At 48.2% G+C, this 15,653-nt stretch overlaps 1 protein-coding gene across 13 annotated transcripts in view; it reads right to left on the bottom strand.

Moving 5' to 3' along the window:
* The window catches only part of MYT1L (myelin transcription factor 1 like), a 385,352-nt gene that overhangs the window by 164,048 nt on the left and 205,651 nt on the right, over positions 1–15,653 (bottom strand). For all 13 annotated transcript variants that reach the window (XM_057497485.1, XM_036881769.2, XM_036881779.2 and 10 more), the window contains exon 4: positions 11,670–11,813. The gene's annotated coding sequence lies outside the window, so the exon portion shown is untranslated. The remainder of the gene's footprint in view (positions 1–11,669; positions 11,814–15,653) is intronic.

The following is a 15,653-nucleotide window of genomic DNA, read 5'->3' as shown; positions in this document are numbered from 1 at the left end:
TTGATTACCTGCAGTTGTACAAAGATATTGTTTGTCTTTTACCACATTTCCTGGACACAGCTCCTTGCACTTAGGCAGAGTATTTATCGGTGGGTCACCCCTGCCACACGAGGCCAAAGTGTAGCTGCCACCCCGCACTGCGGACCTCCATCTGCTGACCGTGGGCACAGGGAGGCAGCCCTGTGTCTTCCCCAGGATTCCCTGGAAGAAAGCTGGGCTCCTCATACCTGCAGCTTGCAGCTGAAGCAGACAGTTCTGAAGTGAGGCATCTGCAGCTCAGTCTAGCCAGAACCCTTCCTAACAACACCTTCATGGTTAACCATCCTGTATGGTCCCTCGAACTCAAAGATTCTGACTGCAGGAAATTTCCTCCTTTGAGTGACATGGCACAGGACAGGTGTTTAGATTCTCCTGAGGATGCTCTATGCAGCTTCTCTCTGACCCTCTGCTCTCTCACCAAATAACCTGCCTTTAGAGAAGATCCTATTTGTGACTTGTTTTTAAGACATAGCACTGCAACTCTGTGTCAACTAGAACGCTTAAAAGCCAAACACTTTGGAATGACCTATATGAGGCAGATTATGTTTTATTAGCAATTAAATGGTTCCTGTGCTGGAAGTCCCAAGGCAGCATCTATCACATTGGGCCGCACAGACCCATTTGTCTTCTGAGGAACCCACTCTAGAGAGTTCCTTCAATTAATGCCACATCACAGCAGGGATCCCACGAAATCACTTATTATTTTCTTACTGACGGTCGCCCCCGGCAGGAACAAAGCACAGGGCTCCAGCGTCCCTGGGTCGGCACCTCTGTGGGACCTTCCCTAAGGGAAGCCTGATGGGATCCATGCCCGGCTCCCGGCCACGCCTTTCCACCTCTCTGAAGCATGCGGCCTCGAGTCTCAGCCCATCCAAGGCTCAGGGGGACCCCCTGATGTTGCCAGAGCCCAGGGGCCTCACCCGACTCTGTGCAGATTTTCACTCTGGCTCAAGGCTATGTCATCTCCAAACCACGAGGTGACATCTGGCCCGACTCCGTGCTCATGACCCTGGTCCTTTCCAAACCCTGGCCTCCTGCTCCTGTGTCAGCCAGCTGCCCAGCTCACCCTCCTGACCAAATGCCCACGCTGGCTTCCTCCTCGTGCCTCCAGCTTTCTCTCTGGTTCCTGAGGCCCAGTAGCCCCCTGCGCAGCCACACAAGGGCGAGCGTGTGAGCTACTGACCTGCCATTTCTTCCTTGGTCGCCCCTGCCCCCCTGCACACAGACATCAGAGGGCCCCTGAGGACACACTGCTTCTCCTGACCCTAAGTTGCCTGGCCTCTGTCTGCCCAGGGTGCCCTGGGACATCCTGGTCCTCAGCGTGCTCTGCCGGCACCCTCCACGGGCGTGACTGAGGAATGCTCAGCTGCAGTCTGATCCTCCAGGGCGGATGTGGCTCAGGCGGACCCTGAGCTGCCTCAGTGCAAGGCCCCAGTTCCCTCCCGCTTCGCGACGCCACACCTCCTCTCCAGCACACCCTGTGCCATCCCCCCCCACTCTCCATGGCTGACCTTGCCCCTATTTTGTCAAGGAGACACATGTGTTCAGAAGGCAGCCTCCCAGTTCCCATGCCACATCTGTCTGGTGTTAGTGACCCTCTAACCAGTGTGTGTCATTTTCTCTCTTCACCTTCTATGCAGCATCTGCACCTTTGGTAAAGTAACTGAGTGGCCTGTCCCTGTTCCTGGTGAGAGGCTCGCAGACCCCTCCATCCCTGCGTCGTGGGGGCTGGGGCCGGCCTCTCTCCCTCCGGGGTCATTCTCTGTCCTTCGTCATGCACTGTCCTGGAAGGTGAGCTTGGGGAGAGCTCTGTCTGTCAGCAGCATCTAGAACCATGCCTGTCACTTCCTAGGTGTTCAGCCAGTAGGCTGAGCGGGTGAAACTTGCATGTGGAAACACAGATACACCAGCCCTCCAGGCAGAGATCAGAGTGAATGCCAACCAAAAATAGTGTCTATAAGGCCAAGCTGGACAGAAGGACAATTTGACTGATTAGAGAGTAAGATACAGTTTTATCATTTTGGTTAACAGAGACTGATTCCATCAAACAGAAATTTTTTCCCCTAGGAAAAGCATTAATGAAGAAAAAAGCCCAGAGAGAGATCTTTCTACCATTGTTAACTAACTGGAGTACTGGTGTCCTAGATGAAAGAAAAGATTAATGTTCTGTTATCTCTTTTTTCCATTAATGTGCATGCATCTATTACTCCGTCTTACTCAGGTATGGGAACTTACACATTGCCATGTCACCCATATACATATGAACATATGTACCGGCAATATCTACCGTTAATATCAGCCATAAACCGTCATCCAGCTTAAGTTACAATGAAAAGGTCTTTATATCATGAAACACTGCATTCATGCCCTCCATCAAAACCAGGTGTTCCCGAACTTATCATGGTAAGCGTTTATCAGCAGCCACATGTGCACATGTTTAAATACAAATATGGTGCACGTACATCATGTTAAAGGCTCCCACCACCTTCTAGCCCCCGACAGGTTCTCCAAGGCTCTGAGAGCAGCTCAGCGTGCTGGGCAAATGGCGTACCTTCAAAATACATAACAGCAAAAACGTATCCGCAGGCTTTGAAAATCGCCATCCTCTCATTTAGATAAAGGGTGAAATTAAGCCCATGGTGAGCACTTCAAATGCCCTGTAGTCCTGCTGCACATGCCCTCCTTGAATTATAAAAGGACCCACATTCAAAGGACCTGAAGGACAGGATAAGGACTGAATGACAAGGGCCACCCCTGCCCTCCTCCCCAGGCCCAATCCGAGCTCCGTACGCGGGCCAGCACTTTAAAAGGGTTGGCATCTCCAGTCACTTAAAAATGATTCAGCTCACCGGGAGGACTCTGTGCTCCTGCCCTGCTGCCCCTGCATCTATTTTGGGGTACGAGCCCCATCATCACGGAACAGAATGACATTCACAGCAGGTACCGTGGACACATGGAAACGTGGGCTGGTTGCACTAATTGGGTGTCTGTCCTCACAAGGATGACGCTCAAGCGGGAGATGTGCAAACGTGTGAGTTCAGAGCCCTGTTCAGGGTCCATTTCCATGTAAATGAGGAGTGCCAGCCGTGCAAGTGCAAGACACGGGCCACACACCAGTGCCAGCCCCACAGTGGGGGAGCAGAGCCCTGAGCAAGAGAACCAATAAAGGAGAAAAGAGAACTGGCGTTTTTCTTATCTGCCTGCATGTAAGATTTATGCAAGAAGCCCCCATTAGCACTAATGAGAGTCGTATGTGTGACTCTCCCATGAAACGGCGGGTGGCCGGGCCCCATCCATCATGCGCAGGCACTCTGGTTTCTGGGGCAGGCCTCTCGCAGGCAGACGGGGCAGCTGCGGTGGGTTCTGCCTGCCCTCCCCGGGGTGCTGAGGCAGCGGGCCCTCCACCTCAGGCCCGGAGCCAGGCCTGGAGCGCCGTGGAGAGGGCCCCGCAGAGCGATGCAGGGCAGACGCGGTTCTGCACGGCCCTGAATAATTCAGAGCGCCGCACTCGCCCACCCACCAGCGCGTGATGTACAGTACTGGAAAAATACGAGTAAGCCCGTATCACGTGGATGGGATCCCCGTCCCCCCTCCCCTCACAGCTCCGCACTTCGTGGGAGAGCAGGCAGAGCATTTTGAATGGGTTCCCAGCAGCCAGCCCCCCCACTTTGCCTGTCTCCTGCCCATGGGGTCACACTGGGGAGCACCGGAATTGGACGCATTGCCTCCTGGCAGACAGGGCCTCGTTCTCTGCCCCAGTGCTCTGACTGACTGGTGGACATGCTGCCTGTACCACCGACTCGGATTTACAGACATGTTGGTTCTCCTGGAGAGCTTTGCCCTTCAAGAGCCAGGCCTCAGCCTGAGCTGGGCGTGGATTCTACCCTGCCGCTCCTTTCCCGTGAACCGCCCGGGTGCTCCCTCTCCCTCCCGTGGAGCATGCCCAGCCTGCTGCGGAGCCGGCTCCCTGGGGGCTGCAGCCACCTCGGGTCTCCTCGGGACCCTTTGCGGGCTCCGTGCGCCAGCTTGCGCATGGCCCCTCCGTGTGTATTCGGTGAACGTAAGCATAAATAATTGTAAAGAGGAAGACAGCATCAGAAGGTACCAAAAGGCGTATCACAGAATGAAATTCTCCTCCCCAGCGGCCTAATTATTTCCTTCTGGGGTCACCTGGTCCGTCCTTCCCCTGACACCTGCTATACTGACAAGCATCTGCGCCTAACCACGCTCTTAAAATATTCAGATGGTAATGTGGCATGCAAGGTTTTGCGCCCTGCAGTCCTTCATTTCCCAGTGTATGTCAGGGATGGGCTCGCAGAAGCTCCTCATTCAAAACGGAATTCACAGTGTCCTGTTGTAGGACTACAGCACAATACAACGCAAGTCATTTAACCAGCCTCTTGTGGATGAATAGTTGTTTCCCAAATCCTGCCTTACAAACGAGTCTACAATGTAGATAATCAGAATAGCCACCTCCCCTGAAATGCTGACCTGCGGCAAATGCGGTTGGATTCATTTGATCCTTCCCATGGCCCTCAAAGGTAGACACACCGAGGTGCCTCCTGACCTGCAGGAAAGGAAACCCAGCAGGCAGAGAGCCAACTGCCAACCCGGGAGGTGGAGCGGGTCACGGAGGCCAGGGGCTGGGCTGGGCTGCATCCCTGCAGGGGCCTCGTTCACTCGGCGCCATCACACTGTGTCTCTGTGAGCACCCCGGGCTCGTGCAAGCACTAAGACCTAGAAGGAATCACCGACATGTAAGGAGCGTTCCTTACAGGCTTTCTTGATATTGCCAGTAACCTTCTGTCACTCAGTCCCCAACACCTCGCTGCCTGCCGTTTGATTATTGCTGCTGAGAGGTGAACAACCAGTGCTGACGTGCTAACTCAACCCAAACCCGCATACGGGCAATGTGAAAGCACCATGGATCGTCTCCGAAATACCCCCCTCATATGCTTAGACCACTTTGAGTTTATATTTTTTGTTAAATTTAACTTGTGAACACGTCACTACCTGTTTCTGCTCTATTCTAATGAGGTTGTTTCTTACAATGTTTTGTTATCAATGCAACACTAAATGCATGCACTAGATTTCCGTAATTTGAAGGTGATTTTGATTAGGGATAGTGTATTCATTTGGCTTCTCTAGTACCTATGTTTAAATTTCACAGCCCTTCCGAGGCCATGTCAGTCTTCATGCTTTGGCGAACATCTCTTAATTTCCACCCATGAATTTCACATGGGATTTAAGTGATTCATGAAAGCGACCCATGAAACAGGGCTGACCTGATGGTTATTGTGGTTGAATTAGGTATGTCCACAAGGGTGATGAAAATAACACATTTGAGGATGATTGTATTTCCTCACAAAAAGAAGAAAATGTGTCTCCAATAGCCTTTCTAGAACCTCCTTTGCAATGTGGCTAAATGAAAATTTTCCAGGAGTGAGGAGGAGTATACATCACTAAATTATAGTATTCTTTGGCAGATGTATTGCACAAGGCTTAGGATATTGAATTGAGTTACAGGTTTCCATCGTTTGGGAGGAAATTTTGAAGAGCTCAACATACTACTTTTTGATGATGACAAAATTTCAACTAACTCCATATGGAAGGAGCTGTGACATTAGCAGACAAAGAGGTTTAATTATAAAAAGCTAAATGGAAGATGTTACTAGTTATTTAACAGAATGTGGTTCTCCAAACACACTAATAATGGTACATCCTTATTAATAAGATGGTGCACAATCTTTTTGTCAAACAAAAATTAAGATGCAAGGGAAGGACGAAAACTATCATTAAGGAGGAAATATGCAAACAGGAAGCAGAGTCAGCATCTAGATTGTGCCACAAGATCTCCTCCCAGCAAGGGCACCACTTTCTTCCCAGTCATGGGTTTTTAGCAGTTATATTTGTAGCCTCCACAGAGAATTTGCAAAGGTCCCTGCTATGGGGTGGGGTGTTGGAGTCCAGCATCAAGTGCATGGGACCGGAGATTTTAAGGGTGGAGCACATGGCCACAGCCCCAAGCTGAGCACGGCACACAGCCTTTCCACGGGCAGGTCGACTTTTTGATTTGAGGCATTTAAGATACATAGTCTGAGGTTCCAAATAACTGCCCCCTCGCTTATAAAACTGATCTGGTGAGGCCAGATCTGATGGAGGGCTGGGGTGGCCGTGCCAGCTTGACTGCTTGGGTAGTGGAAGGTCCCTGGCCTGTGCCAGGGGCGGGCACTGACTCACGCATGGCAAACCCTGGTGGACCTGTGGGTGCAGGGGACCCCATGTCGTAGCCCCCGCGATGAGCCAGGAGCGTGTGCATGAGGGCGGCCCTCACAGCCAGCCTGCCTGGGCACACAGAGCAGCTGCTTGGGGGTCTCATCCTCGGAGCGCCTGCCTGAGGTCCCGGGTGGCATGTGCTGCCCCAGACCCAAGTCCCCGGGGACCTACCATCCCGAACGCCCTCACTGACTTCCCAACTGTGCTTCAGCCAAATGCCCTCGGACTGAAGGAGGCTGTTCTCTGTGGGGTGGAACGAAATGCCCTGATTTGCTGCCCCCGTCACACTGGGTAGGAAGCCAGGATTAGCAGCTTGTATCCTGCCTTCCAAAGGAGCACGAGTCCGTGACTTTGATACAGGTCATGAGAAACAGACATTTCTACTATTTGCTAATCTAAACTCCAGAAAAATCGAAGCTCACAACCTTTATTTATTTTTGACTACTCATAGTATTTGATAACATCACCTCTAATAAATATATTTAAAATGGGGAGTAACAAAGGCTTAAAAATTACTGTTAAGCACTCTGAATGGATCACTATGAAACAATCAGAAAGCAGGCCACGAGTTAGGGGTGGCCGTGGCAAAGGAGACAGATCATGTGGTTGTTTCCTAGGGAGGCGCATTTGAGACCATCAACGCCAAACTACACCATGTCAGCAGTCCAACAGCACCCTGGGGCGGTGACCTAGCAGTCCTACAAATTCCTGGTGTGTACACACATGCATATGCACACAAATGACATATACTGTAAGTATGTGTGGAATACATACAAGAAAAATAACGTGTAATGTCTGCGTAGCTCTTTGGAGATGTGGCCAAGGTGTTTGCCAGGAGGTGATGACATCGGCTGGAAAGTGAAATGCGTGCCTAGGCTTGAATCCCATCTGTGCCATTTACTTACTTAATGTTGGACAAATTAATTAACTTTTCTGTCCACTGGTGTCCTCTGATATAAATTATGGATGAGAATAGTAACAAGTCCGTAGGGTGTTTTGAGGATGAGGTGGGAGGTGTTGAGTGGGACTTTGAGAAGCAAGCTTGGCATGTGGGTGATAGTCAGTATTCATCTGATATTATCATCATTTGTGGTTTACATCATAACCATGTGATCCGCCTCATGTGATCCTCACCCCTATTTTACAGAAAAAGAAACTAAGACTTTGAAGGGATGTGCCCCAAGGCATACAGACGTATAGCGGCAGTGCTAGGACAAAACCCACCAGTGATTGTTAGATGTTTTAAATAAATGCACCTAAAAGGGTCAAAGAACACAGATTTACCAAGTTGGAACTATTTCAGCAGATTCCTCCTTCTGGAAGGACGATATGCTTTTCTTTAAAATAATCACCATTCAGGATACAATTCAAGATGTTTTTGGGGGAAACAGATATTGATTTTATTTTAAGTAAAGTCTTTAGCATGGAAATTGGATGCAGAGCGTGATTTTCTCTTTGGCTCCAGTTTGGAGGAAATTGGATTTCCTAGAGCTGCAAAGACACCACAGGTGTCCTGGCTGAGCAGTCACAGCGGCTAATTGGGACACACTAGGTGAAAAATGTCCTAAATCTAGATCTTGTTTTTTGGCACTACCACTTCTCCTGTCAGAGCGACCCCAAATCCTCCCGCCTGCAGAGGCTACGGGAATCTAGCTGCCGGGGCCAGGGAAGATGGCGCGTGCAGGGTGGGCAGCTCACACGTGTGCAGGGGGCTCACTCTGCAGGGGTGGTGGTGTCACGCACCCTCCACCCGAGTGTTTCTGACAGACCTGTGATCTAAAGAGCAGGATCTGCAAAAGAGGGGAGTCTGTAGTCCAAGCAACTGCACAGAGCAGCTGGACGGGCGCCCGGACAGCTGAACACGGTAACTTTGGGCATTGGCGGTGGGCGGAGTGGTGGGCAGGCGAGACAAGGCAGTCAGTAATGCGTTTCTGGGATTGAGAGCAGGTGCGCAAGTCCCTAGAGCAGACCACCCTGTTTGAAAGGGTAGGAGGGAGCACCATGTGACAGCCTCTTGCCGACGGCCACAGAAATCACACAGCACACACGCTCGGTTTACAAACACCTGCCAGATGGACTTACAGCCCACCAGACATCCAGTCCCTTGTGCTAACACATACAGCTATACTGCCAAGTGATGTACCCGTATCTGTGCCTTGATCCCACCTCTGGGTCTGTATTTTTCTCCTATATAACAGGTCATTCTCAGATGCATCCATCCTGTGAACTAATCTTTCAAGGCCCACTTTGGGGTCACCCTCTCTGCAGACATCACTGACCTCTCCCACCAGAGCAAGGACGTACCCTGTGTCCTCCTGAACTGCCTCACTCAGTCCTCTGCTGGTTCAGTGGGAAGGGGCGGAGCCCTTCACAGGCACCGGGAATTGCTCAGCTCTGGAATACAGAGACCAGGCACTGAAGCGCCTCCACAAGGACGTGGGCTGGCTGCGCATCCTCACCGTGCCTGTGTCTGTTCGGTTTGTGACCCTTTGAAGACAATGACTGTGCCTCGTTCATTTTTATACCTCCAGACACTAAGAGTTCCTGGCACAAAATTGGTACTCAGCAGTGCTGAGAGAATGAGACAGTGATGAAAAACTGATTAATACACTTTTATTCCTTGGTGACAGTAAAGGGATGTTGTACACAAAGCCTGCTCTTTGAGAAATTCTTTGTCGTATGCTGTTCTGATGCTAACTTTCAAGCACTTTTATTTGGCTTGGAAGGAGACTTGGATTAATGATTGAAATTTGAGTTTGGGTCTCAGGATTAGTTATTTGTGTAAGATCTGGATCTCTCATGAAGTTCCTTCCTATCTCTTTGTACATCTGGTCCAGGTACAGTCTTGGCTGCTTATTCATTATGTCACTTAGAATAGTCACTTCGTTCTCTAGTCACCCCGGCACAGTGGGGAGAGTAAACACTCAGACGCCCCGAGTTTGGGAGGCATTCACTGCAGGGCTCAGTCATGGGTGGGGTTCATTACATCAAACATGACGCAGAGGGTGACTCATCACACACTCAGACACCCTCTGCCCCTCCACACTGACAGCAGCGGTGGCCTTCGGTGGTGCCCCACAATATCCAAGTTTTTGTATCTTTTTGTCTCTTGTTATAAATGAAGAACTGAATGCCAGATAAGCTTTGAGGGCAGAGGTTATGTGCAACAGTCCACGACATGCGTGGCTTTCTACTAAGGAATTACAGCCAGAGAATAACACCCTTTAAAATTCTGCATTGTAAGAAATTAAACAGAAACTGTATCTTTGTCCTCAGCACAGATTTGGTAGAACTTTACATTTTTATACAATTGCTTATTGTTCACAAGACCAGACCAGGCTCAGAAAAAGCTAATAATAAAATATGAATTCGCTATCAAACTGAAAGAGAGAATTTTTAAGGCAATGGTACATGCTCAAACTGACATGGAAATTCACTGCTATACAGTATGAAAACCTTTATTTTTGTCTTATTAAGAAGCTTATCTATGTATTTGACCTACAGATTCAGTACAATCCCTATCAAAGTCTCATTGTCATTTATGCAGGGATAGAAAGGTCCACCTTAAAATTCATATGGAATCTCAAGGGACCCTCAAACAGCCAAAACAAGCTTGAAAAAGAACAAATTGGAGGTTTTATAATGCCTTATTTCAAAACTTACTTCAAAGCTACAGTAATCAAAACAGAGTGGTACTGGCATAAAGACAGATAAAAAGGGGATAGAACAGTGAGCCCAGAAATAAACCCTCCCACACATGGTCAGACTATCTAACAAGGGTGCCAAGACTATTCAGTGGGGAAAGGAGAGGTTTTCAACAAGTGGTGCTGGGAAAACTAGATTTCCACATGCAAAAGACTGTTGTGAGATTCTTAACTTAAGCCATCCAGAAAAACTAACTCCCAAAAGAACAAAGATCTGAACATAAGAGCTAAAACAATCAAACTCTTAGAATATACAGAGGAAAAACTTCACGACATTGGAGTTGACAGTGATTTCTTGGATAGGACCCCAAAACACAGGCACCAGAAGGAACATATAAACGGCCACTTGGCACATGAAAAGATGCTCAACATCATCGATCACTAAGGAAACGCAGAGCAGAACTACAATGAGCTGCCACCTCACACTCAGGATGGCTACTGCTAAAAGGAAACAAAACCCCTGAACACAAAAAAGAGCAAGTGTTGGGGGGAAATGTAAAATTGCACAGCCACTATAGAAAACAGTATGGTGGCTCCTTAAAAAAACAAAAATGTAATCACCATGTGATCCAGCAATTCCACTCCTGGGCATATACCCAGCAGAATTGAAAGCAGGTCTCAAACAGCCATTTACAACCCGTGTTCACAGCAGCGTCATTCAGGAGAGCCCAAAGGTGGGAGCGTCCATCTACGCAGCATGGACCGACACAGTGTGGTACGTACACGGGATATGCATGCATGGGATATGGGATATTCAGCCTTGAAAAGGCAGGAAATTCTGACATGCTACGACATGGATGGAATTTGAGGACATTATGCTCAGTGAGATAAGCCAGACACAAAAACACAAATACTGTATGATTCTGCTCACAGGAGGTACCTGGAAGAGTCAGGTTCCCAGGGACAGAAATGGACCACAGTCATCAGAGCTGAGGGAGGGAGGGATGAGGGGGACTGCTTCAAGGGGGCAGAGCTTTAGTTTTGGAGATGAACAAGTTCTGGATAGGGACGGTGGGGATGCTTACACAGCTTTGTAAATGTACCTCATGCTCCTGAGTGCTGCACTTAAAAATGGTTAAAATAGTCGATCATGTTATTTGTATTTTACCACGTTTAGAAAATTCTCAGAAAGGAAACTTAGTTATAGCCTGAAGTTTTGCAGGAAGCATGGCTGTCAAGGTCCACAGTGGCAGGAGGGATGCTTGTCGACAGTAATTGAAGGTGACCTATCAGGACCTTGGGCAATGCAAACCAGACCTCATTAAAGACCTGCTTAATTACTCAAATATAAAATGTCTCTAAATAGAACTAATAGTGGAAAAAGAGATCTGATTTTAAAGTTCTGTCCAAAGGGGTTTCTGCACAACTGCTGAAGGGGCAGCAGACCTACTGACATGGCTGTGGGATTATTTTTTGGTTAATGTTGTAACTGGGTAAAGGAGGACTACTGGAATCTACATTTAGCAATAGATCATAAATTCTGCCTTTGTAATGAGTTTACTGAAATTGAGAGATGTTACGGTTTTTATCGAATAAAAATCCTTCCATTTACAAACCTATCTTTATGCCTTTTCAAAGCCAGATAGCTTAAATTGAATAAACAAAACATTTGTCTGCATGCAAAGCTAAAGTAGGACACAGAACCGTTACCTTTATGTGGTTCCTTGGACGGCCATATGTCTGTGGGACCAACCAGAGCCTTCTTGATGGGGTGCTGAGATGATTTCAGAGACTCAAACACTTGATTGGATTCAATGACTACATTTTTTCCCACTTCTACCAGATGTGATCGCACTAGAAGAGAATAAAAAGACAGCAAGATGAAGTTGACATTCATAATGAACCAAAACCCTATATGAGGGATATGATTATCAGGGAGGCTTGCTTGTTTTTAATGCACTTGAAGAGTGTGGGGTGGTTATCTGCAGGCCAACTGCCCAGACACATGAGACCCTCCTGGGGAGACGGTGGAGGTGCCCCCCTAATAGCCCAACTGATTAATGCTGGATAAATGATTCCTCACAGAAAAACTCCTTAGAAAACTCAATTATTATTGAGTAAAAACACAAAACTGTAAACACATTCTTATAAAACTAAGTGTAAGAGTTATTTTTGTGATTGAGGCTAAAAAGCATTCAGACAATATGAAGTATTTCGAGGTGAGCTAGGGGAGTCTGTCTAATGCATCTGCACGCGTGTAGATGGTCTACATCAGCAGCAGGTTGTCATGCGTGTGCTTATTTTTGTCCTTTCAAACACAGAAAACAAGCCGAGGTCCTTAACGTCTAGAAGATTTTACAAGAGTGTGCTATTTGCAAATTAAAAAACAAATACACCGTCTGAAGCAATAAAGTTTTCCTTGTTATAACTGTAAAGCAACATCCAAATACAGAGTTTAAAATGGGTTTTATGCATAATCATCTAAGATTTATATTTATATAGTGGACACAGTTCGTTTGAATATGTTCTAAGATACTAAATTGGCCAAGAATGGTTTGGATGGTATTTGGTAGGGTGTTTTTCTGAAAATGCATGTTAATTCTCACCATACGAAGAATATCAAACAGACACATTAAACAAGTCCTCTAAGTGAGCCGACAGAAAGCCGACTGGTTAAATGACTGAAAGTACATGAATAGGATCGGTTGTTAGTGATCAAGACACCACATCTAATGTATTGTCAACACTTGGTCAAAAAATCACATTTTGGCAAAATATTATTCAACTAATTTACACAATGCCTTTCTCTTCTGGTAGTCCTAGAAATTCGCCTCCATCATGCAGGCATCTTAGCGTGTCGTGTGTGTTCCCCATGTGAGGTCGTCATTCTGGGGAGTCCTGGCAGGACACGGACGGTAGTGGGGGAAAGAATGAGGGCCTCTCGCACTCACCCCGAGGGGCAGCTGGGGCCTGACCGCAGGTGTGTCTGAACGCAGGAGCAGGACAGGCTCTCTGCAGAGGGGGGCTCTGTGGGCAGCGGCAGGCCTCGGCGGGCACGTGCTCTCAGCTCCGCGCACGCGTTCATAAGCCAGGGGGCCGAAACTCCCTTTCTCTGTCCTCCTGGGAAGCACTGCCCTGCTCTCAGCCTTCTGTGGAGGCTGCTCCTCTGCCTCCCCTCCTCGGGACAAGGTGACCCAGTCCTTTCCTGGCTCCCGTGACCCCCCAGGAGCTGGGGCACACCCCAAACACGACACAGCTGCCCCCGTGCACAAGAGGGAGGCCAGGTTACATCCGAGAGTGCAGCACCGCCGCTCCCCCAAGGGGCTTCTGTCTGGGCGTCAGGCCCAACGTGGAGGTGCAAAGTCCCTGGCCGCGGATTGCAGGCTAGACATCCCTGAAAGGCATCTGCCGCTTCTTGCTGGATGCGTGCGTGGGCTCTTAGATGCAGCGTTCAGCAGGTGGCCCAGCTGCGGACCACGGTAACACCAGCCGGGTGGAGCTCTGTGGCTGGTCAGCCCCGCTCTGTTTGTGTGTTTTGAGATAACTGCAGACTCACATGAACTGTAAGAAATAACATACAGACTCCAGGCACCCTGACCCAGTGTCCTCCAAAAATACCATCTTGCGAACCATAGGACGTTCTCATCAGCAGGATATTGGCACTCATTCCTTCCACTGACCAGGGTCAGACTGCCCAGTTGCATGTGTGTGTGCACATGCATGTGTTTAATTCTGTGCAGCTTCATCACTTGTCAGGCCCCACAGCCATCGCCACGAGGGGCCTCAGGCCGCCCTCTTCCAGCCACGCCCACTTCCCCTCCTGGGGCAAAGTCTCTGGTCGCCATTTCTGCAATCTTGGCTTTCCGGAACACTCTGCTAATGGGACCATGCAGTCTGTGAGCTCTGGGGCTTGGCTTTTTCCATGCAGCCGAATTCTCCAGAGATCCATGTTTTACGTCACCAACACTGGCTCCTTTGTATCACTGAGGAGTGTTCAGGGTGTGGATGGACCTCAGTCTCTAATCAGTCACCTGCGGCAAGACATCAGGGTCGTTGGCAGTCCTGGGCTATTATGAATAAAACTGCTGGAAACACTTGTGTACAGATGTGCACGTGAATATAAATTTCCATTTCTCTGAGGTGAATGAGTTGCTGGGCCGGATGGGAATTGTGTTTAGTTTTAGTTTTTAAAGAAACTACCGAACTGCTTTCTGTGGTAGCTCCACCATTTTACATTCCCACAGTCAACATAATGAGTGATTCCATTTTTCCGCATCCTCATCAAAATTAGGCATTTTCTTTGTTCTGGTTTATGTGTGGCGATGTCCCCTTGCAGATTCTAGTGTGCGTTTCCTTGACATGATGACGGGAAGCATCTTCTCTGGTGAAATGTTTGTCCATGTCTTTTGCCCATTTTCTAACTGCATATTTTTTTTACTGTTGAATCTTGAGAGTCCATTGAATATTCTAGACACTGGTTCTTTGTGGAATATGAGGTTTTTGGCAAGTATTTTTCCCACTGTGTTCCTTGTCTTTTCATTGTCTTAACAGGATACGTTAAAACAGCAAATGTTTCAATTTTGATGAGTTCCAATGAATCACTTTCCTTTTTGGAACATCTATTTGCTTATACATTTATTTTCTGTCTTCCTCCACTGAAAAGCTACACTCCATTGTGGCAGAGAATTTACTATGGAACTTATTTATGAAGCCCAGGAATCTAGAACTGTGTCTGGCACACAGTAGATGCTAAGCAAACACATATGGGACAAATAAACAAAAACGTATTTGGTAAAAGTTATGTCCTTTTTCTAACATTGGGAAATAATAATAGCAGTAAAGAATATCATCCTTATATTTGCAAGCTGCCTAGAAGCACAGTATTACCATATGATGTTCATAATTGCCTGTGAGAAGCCAGGTCAGGTGAAGTCCACCTGTACAGAGGGACCAGAGACTGCCCAAGGTGGGCAGCCAGTGACCCGGGTTTGTCCTCCTTGGAGTGCGGTGCTGTCAGTATTCCTGTGACGTTTAAGGTGACTGAAGATGAGGAGGAGCTGCTAATTTGTATACAAGTAATAAAACTACAGGTATTACGACTTTCAACTGGAATATGAATTGAAACCAAGATATGCTTAACCGTAGCTTTCATAAACTCAAGGACAATTGGGCAGTATCTGGTGTTTAAGGGCAGCAAGAATTCACCTGATCTCATTAACACATTCACCTCGCTCTCCTGCAAAGAGCTGTGCTGATCAAAATCCCGAGGCCTGAAGTGAGCAGGGCCATGGCTTCCTACTGTAAGCGTGGGCACCCCAAGGGCACGATACTACCTTTTGGGGGACTGTTTAATTTTCTTTTATAAAAGCACACTATACTTTGTCCCAAGCAGCACAGAACAGCCATGCATGGGCGCCCATACTGAGCGCCCCCCAGTGGTCTTCCCAACTGGCTGGTGCAGATGGACATGGGTAGCACTGCCTAGTGCCACAGGCTCACCGTCAGTGCTTGGCATCTAACCCCGCTCAGGGTACCAAGTGGGCACCACAGATATTCTGACCAGGTGCCTCCGACTCAGAAAGCAAGCAAGCCGGGTCCGCTGCTTGGCAGCGGCAGCTAACGGGTCGGTGACGTTTCCATCAAAGTCTCTCAAAATTCCTAATCATGTTTTTGTTCACAGCGCTTCATCCTCTC

This window comes from Manis pentadactyla, chromosome 2 (genome assembly GCF_030020395.1).
Source record: "Manis pentadactyla isolate mManPen7 chromosome 2, mManPen7.hap1, whole genome shotgun sequence".
Lineage (NCBI taxonomy): Eukaryota > Metazoa > Chordata > Mammalia > Pholidota > Manidae > Manis > Manis pentadactyla.
The sequence above is the reverse complement of the archived record's forward strand: the minus strand, read 5'-3'. Positions and strand labels throughout refer to the sequence as shown.